The sequence below is a fragment of the Odontesthes bonariensis genome, chromosome 7 (genome assembly GCF_027942865.1).
Source record: "Odontesthes bonariensis isolate fOdoBon6 chromosome 7, fOdoBon6.hap1, whole genome shotgun sequence".
Taxonomy (NCBI): Eukaryota; Metazoa; Chordata; class Actinopteri; order Atheriniformes; family Atherinopsidae; genus Odontesthes; species Odontesthes bonariensis.
In genome coordinates this window covers 10,317,785-10,334,328 of record NC_134512.1, presented here as the reverse complement: position 1 = coordinate 10,334,328, position 16,544 = coordinate 10,317,785, and the positions used below count along the sequence as shown (strand labels likewise).

General features: G+C 38.9%; 1 protein-coding gene across 1 annotated transcript in view; it reads right to left on the bottom strand.

Moving 5' to 3' along the window:
- Window positions 1-16,544, bottom strand: part of tspan9a (tetraspanin 9a) — a 193,261-nt gene that overhangs the window by 79,559 nt on the left and 97,158 nt on the right. The gene's annotated exons all lie outside the window — the stretch shown is intronic.

Below are 16,544 nucleotides of genomic sequence, written 5' to 3'. Positions count from 1 at the left end.
CCGTGTTTCCTTTTACTATACATGTTCAGCAATTTTATCTACATCAGGGGAATTGAGAGGCCAGAAATGAGACTAATGAAATAAAACAAACACAAAACATGAAGAGAGAAGCTAATTGCGCTCTAGATGAGGAAAGCATCGAATTTAGCATGGCAAATTGCTGGCAGGATCTATTTCAAATGAAAAGTTTTGACTATCAAAATACTGATGACACTGTCACCTATAATTTCACACAAGCCAGAATAGTTATTCCATTGCATTTACACTGAATTGAATAAATTACAGTTAATTTCCAATGCTCCCAATTCATCTGTTTCAGAGAATTGCTTAAAGCATCTGTTGGTGATCATTTACTAGGCAGAAGTTTGGTCTTACTGAGATGAAAGTATCTGTGTTGTCAATGACTGCATTTTGCTCATTCATGTAGGGGGAAAAAGAAGCAACTATACCTAGGGTTTGAGAATTATGGCACCATCTGAAGCATGGAAAGAAGGCATATGCTTTAAGATAGAGAAAGTTTTACAAAGTATGAGTCTGAACTGTGCAGCTGATGCTCACAGCACTGACCACACCAACCATAGCAACTAAAAAAATAGGATAGTTGCCCCTCATTGACTGAAAATTTTTGTTATTTTTTTAAATCTAGAACTGCCTTCTTAAAACAGAACTAGCACCAGCCTTGTTCGACTGTGGTAATATTCTTCTCTGATCTGAGTGCCGATGATGGTCTTGCCTAGAGGCAGATGGAGGGAAAGCTTGAACTCAGTAGTCTAAAAAGTAAATCCAGGAATAACCAACTGACAAAGACCAGGTGAGCCAGTTATTTTTTGTTTCATCATTGGTAAGGAAAATACTGCCTTTAGTAAGCGTATTTATGGCTGATGATGCAACTTCAGGCTTTGATGGTGTACTCTTAGAGTACCACCAACTGCAAATGACATAATCCTGGGTCAAGAAATGTTGTATTAATGACACAGTTTAAGTCAGAGAAGGCTGATATCAATTGGGGGCAGTGAACACAAATATAGATGGCTAACTGGTAGTGAATTCTTAGTGTACAGTCAAATTGGTAAATCAGCAATAAAATAATCACATGCATCTGCTTACTTACACAGTAAAAACAGACACATGAGGGCGATTACATGGCAGTCATGGAATTAGAGCACCTCGTCATTGTAGCAAGTATAATAAGCACACTGTGTTTAAATTACTGTGTGTTTAGCAATTTAATGTACTAAGCTTGCACATTTTTGTTGTTATGAATAGCATGACTGTAAAATTGGTGCACAATGAACATTTTGTGTGTATATACACTATATTTCTAAAAGTATTCACATCCCATTCTTAATCCATAGGATTTAATATGCATCAGCCCACCCTTTGCAGCTATAACAGCTTCAACTCTGTGAGGAAGCTTTCCACAAGGTTTAGGAGCGTGTTTTTGTGAATTTTTCACCATTCTTTCATTAGTGCATTTGTGAGGTCAGACACTGATGTTGGCCGAGAAGGTCTGGCTCGCAGTCTCTGCTCTAATTCATCCCAAAGGTGTTCCATCGGGTTGAGGTCAGGACTCTGGGCAGGCTAAGTTCTTCCACACCAAACTCGTTCATGTCTTTATGGACCTTGCTTTGTGCATTGGTGCGCAGTGACGTTGGAAAAGGAAGGGGCCATCCCCAAACTGTTTCCACAAAGCATTAAATTGTCCAAAAACTCTTGGTATGTTGAAGTATTCAGAGTTCCTTTCACTGGAACTAAGGGGCCAAGCCGAGGTCCTGAAAAATAACCGCACACCATAATCCCTTTACACTTGGCACAATGCAGTCGGATAAGTACCGCCAAACCCAGACTCGTCCATCAGAATACCAGATTGAGAAGTGTTTAATCCGTCACTTCAAAGAACACGTCTCCACTGCTCTGGAGTCCAGTGGCGGCGTGTTTTACACCACTGCATCTGACATTTTGCATTGCACTTGGTGATGTATGGTTTGGATGCAGCCGCTCGGCCATGGAAACCCATTCCATGAAGCTCTTTACGCACTGTTCTTGAGCTAATCTGAAGGCCACATGAAGTTTGGAGGTCTGTAGCGATCGACTCTGTGGAAAGTTGGCGACTTCTGTGCCCAATGTGCCTCAGCATCCTCTGACCCCGCTTTGTCATTTAACATGGCCTACCACTTCATGGCTGAGTTGCTGTTGTTCCCAATAAGTCCCACTTTGTTACAACACCACTGACAGTTGACTGTGGAATATTTAGTAACGAGGAAATTTCATAACTGGATTTGTTGCACAGGTGGCATCCTATCACGCTACCACGCTGGAATTCACTGAGCTCCTGCGCGACCCATTCTTTCACAAATGTTTGTAGAAGTAGTCTGCATGCCTAGGTGCTTGAATTTATACACCTATGGCCATGGAAGTGACTGGAACACCTAATTAAATTATTTGGATGGGTGAGTGAATACTTTTGGCAATATAGTGTTTGTGCTAATTAGCATTTATGTTTGGTTATGGTTATTGTAACTGGTTGTGTGGAGCTTTTGTCTTGGACATTCGTATGTCATAACAAAGCATGTTAGTCTGGTGAAAGCTGGGATGTTTACATATAAAAGTGAAGATTCTTGGCATATAATGGCATTATAGGCTCCGTGTAAAATGGTGATGTTGTGCAAAGCCATTGGCCACAATGTGAACCAAATTCAACCTACAGTATAACCCTATGTGCAGCAGTTCATAGGATTCAGATTTGAAACTGCAGTTCTGGTTCGAAAGGAACCTGTTCTTGTTAACATGATATAACTCACTGAGTCAATTCTAAGATTGCTACAGAATGTGAAAACTTGCTTAATACAGGACTTTTCATTCAAGTCAGGAGCCAACACAAAGAAAATGAGGAATAACTAGCCTGCCTCTGTCCAAATCTACAATGCTATGCATAGTGAAGAGAATATAGAAACAAAATGCTCTCAAGTTCTAGTTCAGCTTGGGGTTTATGCACACTTGAGTGTTTCTTCGCAGGGCTGAGTTAAAGCCTTTGGGAAGTATCAGCCAGGAAATATTCAACCACACAAACACATATAAAAGCACAACTGTCATTTTTTTACTTTTTTGTTTTTGTAGAGATCCAGTGAATTAAAAATTCAGTCGTGAGCTTAAGAGGTCCCGACAGATATGTTCCACCTTTTCATGTACCCCGCACAAATAGGAGCAGTATCAGTATTAGGATTTTATTTTCATCAAGAACAGTAACCGTATTTTCGAATAGGTTGCCTGATTACCTTAGAAGATTCAGTTTCTCCGAAGAGATGCAGTGTATATAATCAAAAGAAACGAAAAAAGAATTACCCACACTGCTATGTTTCATCTCAAAAAAGTTGTTTTTGAGAACGGCTGGTGTTGGTGACAGATTACATGATGCATGATGTGGGAGTCTCATGCATTGTAGAAAACTTACACCAGCATTTTAATATATCATTTCAATTTTGGCAAAAACCTCAAGTTTTTATCCAAACATTGGCTGCTGATCCTGATCTGAACCTGATATCTGTAAAACACAGCAGCAACATTGCATGATTAAGATGTGTTCATCATCAATATGACGTTGAAATGTAGGCATGAGATGCTCACTGTTTGAAGTGCTAAAAGTTTCCTGTTGGCCTCTTTGATCACATATAAAAACAAACTCAAATTTGATACATCAGTGCTGTTCTCTCTGTGAGTTTAACACATTCGTCAGAGCTCAGTAGGGCTCTCAGTGTGCTTTTTACTGACTCCTAAAGTAGCCCAAAGAATGCATCACAGCCAACCCTTTAGATCCCAGACCTGTCCATCCTCTCAGTATAGCAGGACTCTGCAGCTTTAGGTTAAATGGGGTAAAGTAAGAAAGAAGGGGGCAAAATGAGACTTGGGAGAAACTGACGTCTGTGCTATGACACTGGGGAGTTTTAGCATGGAAAAGAGATGAAAAATATGTGGAACAGCAGCAGAGCAGTCAATAGCAGACAGCCTGGGCTTAGATGGAGACGGTGAGTAGGATGAGAATGCACTGAAATATCCTTTCTGGCGCTGAGTAAATCTGGCAGCTTTTTTTAAACATATGCATGTTACTAAGAGAGGACTGAAGAGATTAGAGCTCAGAGGGAACTAACTGGGACTTGAAAATCCTTTGGACAATGCTTCACAAAAAGTAATGGGATGCAAACCCTTAACGTGCATGTGTGTCAGAGCACTATGACCAAACACTGACACACTAGCTAAATCCTGAATTTGTTTTTTCTTTCCACAGTCGCCTTGTGCATGCCCAGGATGGGAGATTGAACTGAAGTGGAGTTTCGGTGCAATCTGTACCTAATTTGGAATTTAATCAACTGGATTTGATTGGATTATGATTGCATTGCAATGAATTGGACTCTAATTGGCTTGATTTGGATTGTATCTTTGAAGTGCCCTGAGATGACATTTGTTGTGATTTGGCGTCATATAAATAAAAACTGAATTGAATTGACATGAATTGAAAAGCAAGCAACACATGCTAAAAGAGATGGGACAGAGGCAAAGAAAGACAAAAAAATCCCCTTCTGGAAGGTTCTACAATCTGCTGATTAAGTGGTGACAGGTGAAGGTGTCAGGGTTGGGTATAAAATCAGTATCCGCTAAAGGCATCATCTTTCTAAGCCAAAATGGGTAAATCTTAGTACATGAAGGCCAAAAGGCAGAAAACCATGTGGCCTTCAAGACCTCAGGCCAGATTATTAAAATATGTAATTAAAAATAAGTTTGATGTGGTAAATATGCCAATCTCAATTTTTTTTTAATGTGTGGCTGGCATATTGTCTTGCAATTTGTTGTAATTTATTTTGTCAGAGGTCTTAGTTCAGCTATTCTTTGAAAGCAGAGAACTGTGTCCCGGTGATGAAATTTGACGCTGAAAGATGTCAGAGGAATGCTAAAAGGATACTCTCTTGGTTTTGTCTCATTACAGAAAGATTAAAGAAATAACAATTGATCAGTACTGAGGCAGCAGTTGCTGAGATGTCCTGGAGTCTAGCCCCTACTATGGGTTCTGGGAAATTACAGGAAACCTCACTTTCCAACAATTCAACACGATATCTTATTTGTTTTGTGCATCTCTACAGCTTTTAAAATATACTCATTCAATTGTCCATTCTGCCCTTTTACAATAATTGCAAACTATCTCTGTAAACACACCACGCATGTTTATGAATGTATATTGCAAAGAATCAAACAACTGAAAGATATTAGAATTCAAGCACAATTAATGCACAATTTAAAGAGTTAAAACTAAGAATAAGTCCAGTAAATGTATACAGCAGAATGGACTTGGAACAGAATATGAATAGGAGATTCTCAGAAATAAAAGTCCTAACTGTTAAATAGTACTCTGTGTTATAAGTGGAATTATGATTTTGATAAGTTGTGTTCTTGTTGTACTTTATCTGTGGGTTGTAGGCAAAGATCACAGACCAAAAACTGATTTTGTTTAAGAGAATATATTTGATACCTTGTATCATTATATGAGTGTCTGTTTTTTGTTTTAGCATTCATTATGGTTACTTCTAACTATTCAGAGTCATTATTTTGATATTTTATTCAATGCTTTAGTTACTGGTATATTAATCAAAGCATAATTGTGACATTTATAAATTGTGAAATTATTACATACAGGCACGTGCCTCTATGAAACTAATTTTCCGCAAAATGTCACTGCATCAAAGACCATGGTTGCCTTCAACAAAGCTGTGATAATCACACATGGAAAGTGAGATAAGGGGTTGCTTTTTATATATAAATATATGAGAATACAACTGCCTGGAAGGTTTGCAGGTGTGGGTACTCTGTGTTTTAGCTAGTATGGTACAGAAATACTTTGGCTGAAATATAAAATATTTGTGAACTCAAGAGCTTGTTTGTTACAGGAAAAATTAAATCAAGTTTTTTTTTATTATTCAATATTAGTTTCTTGGATTCAATCGCTTTACAGGCTCTGAAATATTTCAAGACGCCTCTAGGAGAAGTTGAAATGTGCCCTCATTTGTAGTAAATTGTAGGCTAATCAAAAACACATCTGTCATATAACCATGTAAGTATTGCAACAAGGTCTTTAATATGCCATTGAACATTTCTGAGATACCCACTGGAAATTAATCATGCAAACAGCGGTCACAATTTCAACGCTATTTTACTCATGATGGCATGGAATAAATCAATAAACATGAAAGCAAAACAGAACAAAAACAACAATAAACTCAGCAATGATTTTCTCTTTATCATAGAAAAATAGGGGGTACAGTTGTGTTGCAACATAGATAAAAAATGTCTGCTAGACAATTATTAGCTTTTACCATGGCTCATATTTCACAAGGAATTAGAGCTGCATACCTTTGATCAGTCAATCTGAAACCATGTCAGACCTGCAAACTTGGAGCAAGTGATTTGTGACAGCACATGATCTGGGTGTAAATGCATGATCAAGGCCTGAGCATAAGGAGAGGATTAAAACTACAAAGAGTTTCTTACCACACAATATGTCACTGCCAGTGGGCCTCAGAACCTATCAAGGCCAAGCCTGTTGCTGTGGATGCAAACAGACACCACAGAAAACACGACTATATAAGTGGACTATATACTTTGTGAAGCACAAACATGAAAAGTTCCTGCTAAACTAATAGGAAGATGAGGACATATGCGCCTGACATATTTGACCTAAAATCAATTCTAATGTTTGCCTCATCTCCCATATCAAATTAAAATAAGACATCCAGCTGGTTTGATATTTATAGTTCTCTCTTGCCCTTTTATGATGATCTGAACATTGCCCTCACAGAAAAGGGGCTGGGCAGACAGTCATGCCATTCTTCCATCATTGTCAGATGATTTGCAACCAAGAAGTCAATAAAGTTGTCTGGAAATTGTGTTAATTGGGAATTTGTGACATCAAGCCTCCCTGAAGATCAAATTGCGATGGCATAAGAGGTTCACTGATAATGGCATAAAATCTAGAAAGAATCAATGACTTCTTCTAAAGGTCAACTACTTTTAACACTGACTATATCTGGGAGTATCAAGTTGGTGGTTTCATGCACTTGTTTCATGAAATTGCTGATTTGTGATAATATCAAGTAGGAAAAAGCTCTGATACATTGTGAGAAAGGAAGCAACTTCCGAGAAATGAGAATGAGAACTTCATGGGATAAAAAAGAACAAGATAAAAAATGTCCACAGAGGTGCCAAAAGGGTGCCCAAACACACACACACACACACACACATATATAGAATTAAATACAGACCAAGACAAAATGCCCAAATGCCACTCCTGTAGCCAAGCCCCAATTTAAACTTAATTCCTGCAAACACATCAATCAGGGCAGCGGTATATATGGTAGGACACAGGAGACAGGCAGGGTTTTACAAGTAAAGAGAGTATACTCCTCCGATTACAGGATGCTGCATTAGCATTTAGATCAGAAAATGTTTCTTATCATTGAAATGCAACATAGGATTCAGAGTGCAGTCCTGTTCAATAAAAGCCATCGCAGAGGGTCACATGCCTGTCTGTAGCAGTAAAATATAAGACTCCTTGAATAGCCTTGGAGACAAAGCAAGAGCAACACAGTGTTCTCATAATGTTGATCAAGGGATCAGACCAACTACGTCCAACAATGCCCAATATGACTTTTTATACTTTTATTCTAGTTTATTGAAAATGTGAAGAGCAAGCCTCTGAATTCACAGGGCTTTGTTTTCAATTTACAGTGTCTGACTTACTTAAACTTGAACGTTGGGTCTTTAAAACAAATTGTGCATTGAAGAGATTCATACAATAGAAAAAAGGAAGCAATTTTTCTTCAACAACATGAAATTGCAGATATTGTACCCATCTTTGTATCAATACCTTTATCAATAATAAACAATAATGACCAGCTGACGAGAATAAATAACTCACAAGTTAACTCGCAAGTTTTAGTGACTATAAAGTTATCCTTTTAGGTTTTGTTGCATACCAGAGAAACACAATGGATAATACTTATTGATATATGATACGGATATCAGTAAATTACATTGCTGATTTGGTTTGTACACATCTTACTGAGAGGCAGTAAAATAATAGAAAGTGTCAGTTGCAAACATGATAAGCAAATCCACACAGTGTTACCAATCTGACTCAAATTCAACTATGAAGGAATTCCTATAATTAGCCCCGTTGTTGTTTTTGGTAATAACAACACACTCTAAAACACAAGAGAAAACAATATGTTTTCTTATATGCACAAATGAGCCGTTCTTCCTCCATAGCACTACATGACTTAGAACCATATAACATTACTGTCCTCCTGAGCAAAAAGACTAGCAGGTGATGGGTCATTTTAAGTGCTGTAGGAAGTGAAAGAGAGATGGCATAGATAGGATGTAGTTATCCCTCCATGTCCAAGTCACATGGAAAAAATGGCAACCGCAACGGAAGCGATGCCACACAGAGCTCAAGTTTCCACAACCTGTGAATGCCACTGGCACAACATTAAAACTATTTAAGGATGTGGAGACACAAGAATATGTGATGGTCAGATCTTTCTTTGCTCTGGAAGCTCAAAGCCCTGTGGGTGAGCTGCTTTAAGTGTGGCATGTCCTAAGCAAGTCACTGCATACTAAAACCTCTTCCTGCGCTTTGGGGAAACATGTATAGGACACTTCCACAAGCTTAAGGATAAAAATGTCCTGTGAGTAACTGGAAGGGGTTAGACAGGGATGACAAAACTTGGAATGGAGAAAAGGAATACAAATAAATAGGACATTGAAAACTATCAGGCATGCAGCACGTGGCGTTCAGTTAATGGACAAGATCTTTGTACTGCTTTTCTAGGTGCTATCTGGGTGGCATCAATGGGCGTCAAAGCAAGTTGTCTGGGGAAAGCCCCCCTAAGCCCAAATCAGTCTATGATCTTTGTTTCTCCTCTACAAGATTAAAGGGTCAGTCTGTGCTTAAAGTAGGGTCAAAATCAGTGTCATCTGAGTTTCTAAACCTCGGGAGACTGGAAAATAGCTGGTGCCACACGCAGCACATGTCTGCATCATGTGAGAGTACACAACACAGTACGCAACAGTGAGTCAATGAGCAGATGAGCATAAAGTGTCTCTGAAGGAATGTTACAGAAGCTGCTGACACAGCAAAGAAGGTCAGATGGGGTTCATCAATATTTTAGTTGGCTGTTGCTGAGATGCAAAGAGAGGCGGAACAGGCTGTACTGCTGTGCTGTGATGCACAGAGATGAGTAAAGAGGAAGATTTTGGACAAAAGGTAGTAGAAACTGTGGTAGACACAATGAATGCTAAAACAAGGCCTCTCTTCTTGCTGTTCATGTTACCCAGTATTGCTGTTCCTGGCTGAGAATTCCAAAGAATGGATGAATTAAAGGCATGACAGAATGCCATCAAAGCTTTGCCATTGTGTGTACCACAGACATCTCATCTCCATCTTCCAGACTTCCAGACAGTTGTTTGTACCTCAGGAGTTGGATCACTGCTTTATCTCAAGCAGCTTATATAGTCCTACTATTACCATAATCAAATTGCCAAATCATATTTGCATACCCGATGTGACATAAATGAAAGAGACAGAAGTTTGATATGAAAGAAATGTAGTTCAAAAAGAAGGCAAAAAAAATTAAATCATGTTAGGTAAAAGCCTGCAGAGAGGAGATGATGGCCCAGGTCAGTTCAGCTCCAATCTGCCCAGCTGGGCAGCACCTCCCCACAATATGGCAAGCCCTGACTGTCCATGTGTGAGAGTGTGTGATTTGTGTGTTTGAACTAGGGACATGAGGTCTGTCCCCTGGCGCAGACACTTTCAATATGGCTGTGGTCATTCATGAGCAGCCGTACTGTCACTGCCACACTGAGAGAGCAAGGGCAGCAGAGGAGAAGAGAGGTGAAGGCAGCAGAGAAAAGAAGAAGAGAGGGTAGATAAGGGTAGCAGACTGTGGCAACATGCCTTGGATCCCTTTGCTTTTACAGGAACTGCCCTGCAGCGGATTAATGCCCTCCTCTAAACAAGCAGCTGCCATGTATTTGTATTTGTGGGGCAGTTCAGTTGTAAATTAACAACTGCTGAGTGTGGCGTTTGTTCTGGCTTTTGTTTGTGGGTTTGGTGGATCCCAGCAATATTGGGTTTTTAAAATAATACAACTATACTCATTCATTTGGAATTTCAAAACAGATATTGATTTCATCCCACGTTACATGTTCAAAAGCGCTTATAAGAAGGTGGGAGTAGACAGTGGAGTTGCACTCCAGTCATGTCAATGCTCCATACAAACTGCTGGTTGGGGTTAATAGTAATGATATGGTTATGGTAAGGTATACAAAGACATGAGGTTAGAATAAAAGATCAATAAATACAATGTTAGGTTTCATCACAATGCCTGAAAGCTGCATGATACAAAAAGGCAATGTAAAATGTTGCCATCTTCAAGTTCTGCTTTTTATCTATTTGGACACGACTAAAGTTAGGACATGTAAACATGTACACTTGTGAGACTCGTATAATCCAGTTGATTTGTTTTTCTGAAAAACTCATGTTAACACATAAATTAATCAAGTTTTCATCTCTATGTTATTTACCATACTTTAAACCATACAAATAGCAGGAAAAAAAATGTATATGTGAAAATAATGAAGGCGATTCATTTAATTGACGTTCCTGTTGTCTGCACAACACATGAGGTAAACCACAGTTACAGCAATCCCATGTAGACAAAATGAAGACACACAGCGAAGCCATTTATGTCATTTTTACCATCTTCCCTTGTTTTTTTGCCCCCAATTCCTACAATTTATTACCTTCAGGTCCCATAGATCCAAGCACCATAAAAGGGTAAAGCCACAGAAAAAGCCACAAGCCTCATAAAAATCAAACACTCATAATAAGAAAATATCTTCACACCGTTTTTCAAACAAAATAAATCCCCCTTGTAATCTAAAAGACAGCAAATCTTTGTCCGTGTCCAGACAGACACTGCACATGATACAGCTATCAGTGGTGAACAAACTAGAGATGATGGATGCTTCATGTAGACAACATACAGGAATTTCTTCAACTCAGTGGGGAGGGAAATGAAAACAGAAGATGTATACAGTGCTGCATAAATGGAGTAGAACAATCCACGAGGAGTCCCTTTCGCAATCTTATAAACAGAGAAACTCACTGTCTGATTATCTTATAAACATAATGGTACCTATTACAATAATCCAACAATATTAATCTGTATGTTTCCATGGAAACCCATTTAAATAAAATTAATTCAATCCACAAGTGAAAAAAAAAAGTTACTCAGCGTTAGAGGGATTTAAAGATAAAAAAAGACTTAATGAATAAATAAAATAAACAAACACAGCATCCTGCACTCCATAAACAGTCCTATAATTATAGAGCACGTTCCCTAGTGAAATCCCAAGGAAGGTTATAGGTTCCCCTGGCAGCCCTCCATCAACATCATGCATAGACCAACAGAAAACAATTACATTTTAATATTTACCAAGTGATAAAGTAATCTATTACTCTGGGTATCTGGAACTGACCAAAATGTCTTTTATACACGTAGAATCCTTTGCTTAACTGCCAAATATTCTTAATTAAAGTCTGCAGACAGTAAGTCTCTCTGGAGTCCAGGCTGAAATTGGCTCAGACTACCCTGATTTCACTTTGTGCCGATGGCTCGCAATTTTCTATTTGTTTTGAGGGCCTATGATTAGAAATTAACTCAATATTCTTGCACCCCATGTCATGCTTTTGCAGCTTGTTCTTGAGGCAAATAATTGAATGAAAATAATTGTTCTTTCACCACAAACCCCAAAATGTAATGATGCCAGCAAAAGCAATTTATGCAGACCATCAATGAAATTAACATCACTTGTTGTGTGTTTAAACTTATGAAAATATAGTAAATAAAAAAATAGTTGGGATAAATTAATGTATTTTCTCCAAGGAAATGGTTGGGTATAAATTCTTACAAGATTAATCGTGACATGCCCCAAAAAACTTTGGGGTGAGGCAGAGAGCCACATGGAAGGAAACGCAAGCGATGTTGCTACTACTCTATCATCAATTTTTCAAACCATTCTCAAATGCACAGGGTCTTCCACAAAATGGTTTAAGGCCAGAAAATAACTCCTCCATCCTTCAAACCCTTAAAATAGATTATAACATACTGTACGTTTCTCCTCTTAACTATACAAATCATAATCAGCACACATCAATCAGTTACGTAAAAAGGAGGTTTTGCATGGACAGCTGCTTGCAGAAGGCAGCTGTTAATCACACTGCAGGAGAGCATTTTCAGTTATCTAATTTCCTGAAGCGAAAGAAAAAAGCAGTCACATCTTATATTTTCTGCAACTATGTGGCAAAGTAACCGAATTTCTATGCACATATCGACTCTCAACTTACTGCTTCTTAAGGAAGTCGGGATCATGCAATATCCAATAATGGTCCTCTAACAGGTAAAAAACAATATTCTGCAGCTGCTCCAAAGGAATGAAAGTGAACCTCATTTAAAGCCTCAATCACTCAAAGCACAGCTCTACTGTTACACACAAAAAAGAAGGAGCAAAGGACATGTTTAACCAGATACACACATGTAAGAAACTACATTTGGAGCTAAAGCACAGTATGTACACTCCCTCCAAGTCACCACCTGGATTTAACTAAGCAAATAGGTAAGAACCTCCCATTGGATAATTACTGCATGGGTGATTATGTTTCAGCTGGCAACAAGTTATTAAACCTAACCGATACAGTGAGTAGCTTCATATCGCAAGACACACCTTGTGGTCGTGGAAAAGATGTTAATTTGTGTCAGAAGGATCAAATTATTGGCATGCATCAAGCAAAGAATCTAAGGAGATTGTAGAAACTACTAAAACTGGGTTAAGAACGGACCAAAGCATTATTAAAAACTGGAAGGATAGTGGGGAACCATCATCTTTGAGGAGAAAAAATGGTTGGAAAAAAATATTGAATGATCATAATCGGCTATCACTTAAACATTTGGTGAAATCAAATCGGAAAAGAACAACAGTAGAACTCACGATATGTTTAATAGTGAAAGTAAGAGCAATTCAACACGTATAATGCAAAAGGAACTCAAGGGATTGAGACTAAACAGCTGTGTAGCCTTAAGAAAACCACTTATCAGTGAGGCTCATCAGAAAAGAAGGCTTCGATTATTTTAGGGAGTATAAAGATTGGACGGTGGAACAATAGAAGAAGGTCATATGGTCGGATGAATCCAGATTTACCCTGTTCCAGAGTAATGGGCACATCAGGGTAAGAAGAGAGGCAGATGAAGTGATGCACCCATCATCCGTAGTACCTACCGTACAAGCTTGTAGGGGCAGTGCTGTGATCTGGGGTTACTGCAGTTCGTCAAGCCTAGGTCCAGCAATGTTATGTGCCCAAAGAATGAGGTCAGCTGACTACTTGAATATACTGAATGACCGGGTTGTTTCATCAGTGGATTTTTTTTCTTCCTTAATGGAACGGGCATATTCCAAGATGACAATGTGTGGATTTATCGGGCTCGAATTGTGAAAGAGTGGTTGAGGGAGCATGAGACATCATTTCACACATGGATTGGCCACCACAGAGTCCAGACCTTAACCCCTTTGAGAATCTTTAGGATGTGTTGGAGAAGACTTTGCGCAGTGGTCCTACTCTCCCATCATCACTACAAGATCTTGACGAAAAATTAATGCAACTCTGGACGGAACTAAATGTTGTGACACTGCAGAAGCTTATCGAAATGATACCACAGCGAATCAGAGTTAAAGGTGGTCCAACCAAATATTAGTGTGTGACTTTTTTTTTTTTGGACAGGCAGTGTCTATCTGCAGAGCTCCACCACATTTTGTGCAATATCTCTCCTCTTTATGTGCAGTGCATGCAACTGTATATCCTATACAGACATGTCTCCGAGTCTTGCTCACAAACACATACACAGGCTCCTACTCACCGTCATACCCTATTCATACATTGACCTTCAGCAAAATGAGAAGCTGCCTCAATAAATACAGAAGTGACTTACATTTAAATAATAAATACAATCAACGTGGTTCTTTCAGGGACAAGACTGCTGTGTTCGCAACAAAATTAAAGTATGCTAATCACCATGCACACCTGCCAAACCCGTCAAGTCATTAAAACTGCATTCACAGCTGGGTAGTGGTGAACTAGTCAAGGTAATGGGAAAGAGATGATCGAGCAACACAGTCCACCACAACTTGCAAAAATTACAGTTGTCTAATGTGAGTTGCAGGTTAAATGCAATAATTTCTGTCAACATAACAGAATTTTCATACAAGGCATTTAAGTCGAGCAGCCAAGTTCACTTAATGTCACTCGGTTTGTGTATCCTTGCAGTTCCGTTCCGGTATGTACGTTTTTCTTTCTGTCTGTGCCAGCGTAAAACATGGAATCTGAGTGAGCAGGGTCAGGTGTTCCAAATTCGGTTCGTCAGGAGTTTTATTTCCTGTTCAGAGTAGCCTCGGCTCCAGTCTGTCTCCGCTGTGGTATTCCAGCCACATCACAGGTGGAAGCAAAGAGCAACTGCACACTGCACAGAATGCTAAAGTGGAAAACAGCATTAGGGGGGCTGGAAAGGGTACTGTCCTTCATCTTCATTTCTTTCAACATGGTCATCATCCATTTTAACAGGTCTGCACCTCACATAATGACTGAGAGAGTTTGTGATGGTTAGAGCCCTTCAGCTTTACAAGTTTTCACAATGTTCACAGTGGAAGAATGTTCAGTTTGCTCTTGTTAGGCAATACAACCTTAGGAGTTTGATATTCCTGGTAATGCCACAAGGTGAGACACAGCCTTTTTCCACACTCAAATAGCACCCCTTGCATTATGACTCATGCCAATTCATGGGACTGGAGTTAAAGGTCTCACTGCCTTTTATCTAAACCACCTTTTGGAACCAACTCTCTGGTTAAACAATTCCACTTGCCTCTCTCTCGGTCTGTGCTGCATCTGTATTAACATTCATTCTATCATCTCAAATACTGTACTGTAGTTCATTAGACCCAAGCATTGTTACTCAAGGTGACTGCAGAAGGAAGCGCAAACAAATATTTTAGGATAATGTCTAAGCAAACATACTTTTACCTTTCTGCCACAATTACATTGCATCCCTCGTAACAGCTCATAGTGGCAAACATAAGACTTTATATTCATATTATCCAAAACATTTAAACTAAGCAACTGGAAAATTTAGGGAACAGCTCCATAGATACCCTAAACAAAGTATTCTTCTTATTCCTCTCCTCTGATTTCTCTGTCATTACTTTTCTTACTAATAGTTGCTATTTTTGCCTTCAATCTTAGTTATTTTCTCTTTTCTCATTTTGTTCTTCTTTTTGTTGTTGTAATGGATATAAGGTTTCAGCTTTATGCAAGAAATCTTCAGAAAGGTTGGCTCGGTGAGCTATGATTGTCTCCACAAATCATAGACACATTCAGACAAGGAGCTTTAATGGATATACGATACATGCTATTAAACAAGCCCCTGAGCTTGTTTTCATAAAGCTTCTAGGAATAGCTGAAGGAACTGATATGGGATCACTATTTGGGTCACTTGACCACACCAGCCCCACTGTAAAATATCCAATGCATTCCTGATGTATATCTAGATTTGGGTATATTTTAAGTTTCCGCCAGGACAAAGCGGAACTGAGGTGTTGAATGTCGGTACAGCAATGACAAACAATGCACAATGTGTGATGACATCCTTGACAGCTCGGAAATCAGGGTCGGAGGTCTTCCGCAAATGATCCAACGGCCAGTAGCTTTATACCCCCGCCTTGGATTTGTCTTCAGACAGGCCTCTTTCCCACCTCTCCACTGCGACCTCAAACATCCTCGGCAGATCTCCGCTTACGGTTTTACCTTTTCTGACTGAATTTGCAACCTATCACTTGGAGTATGACAGACATAAGAATTAAAGCTAAGCAAATTAAGCTTGAACTACACTGACAAGGAAATGGAAATAGAGAGAATGGCCTCAAACTCTGCTAGTAATGTGTTTGAAAAACTACTCAAACCTAATGATAATGAAATAGAGCATGAAATAGACACAAAAATAGAGCCATGTGATTAAAAACAAATGAGCACTGCTATGCAAGAAGCAACTTCAATAATGAAATTGTGCCATGTTGTCAGCATCTGTGCTGATGAAATTCCTTTTCTCAGTGCTCATGTGTAGTTTAGTTAAAAAAAAAAAAAACATGATCGATGTGAGGTTGTCTAATGTATGCAATGAAATGCAGCATAGGCAACCAGTAATCATTCTAAAATATATAGTTTCTACACATTTATCTCCTTCTGCTCAAGGAAGACTTATTTATAGTGCTTCCAGGGGAGCAACTGTAGCTGTTGGGCATACTTAGTTTAATTAGTAAAACAAATACAGAAGATATTCAGTGTGACACTAATGTGATCCAGTGCTAATCTGGGAAATGTTGGTAAATTAAGT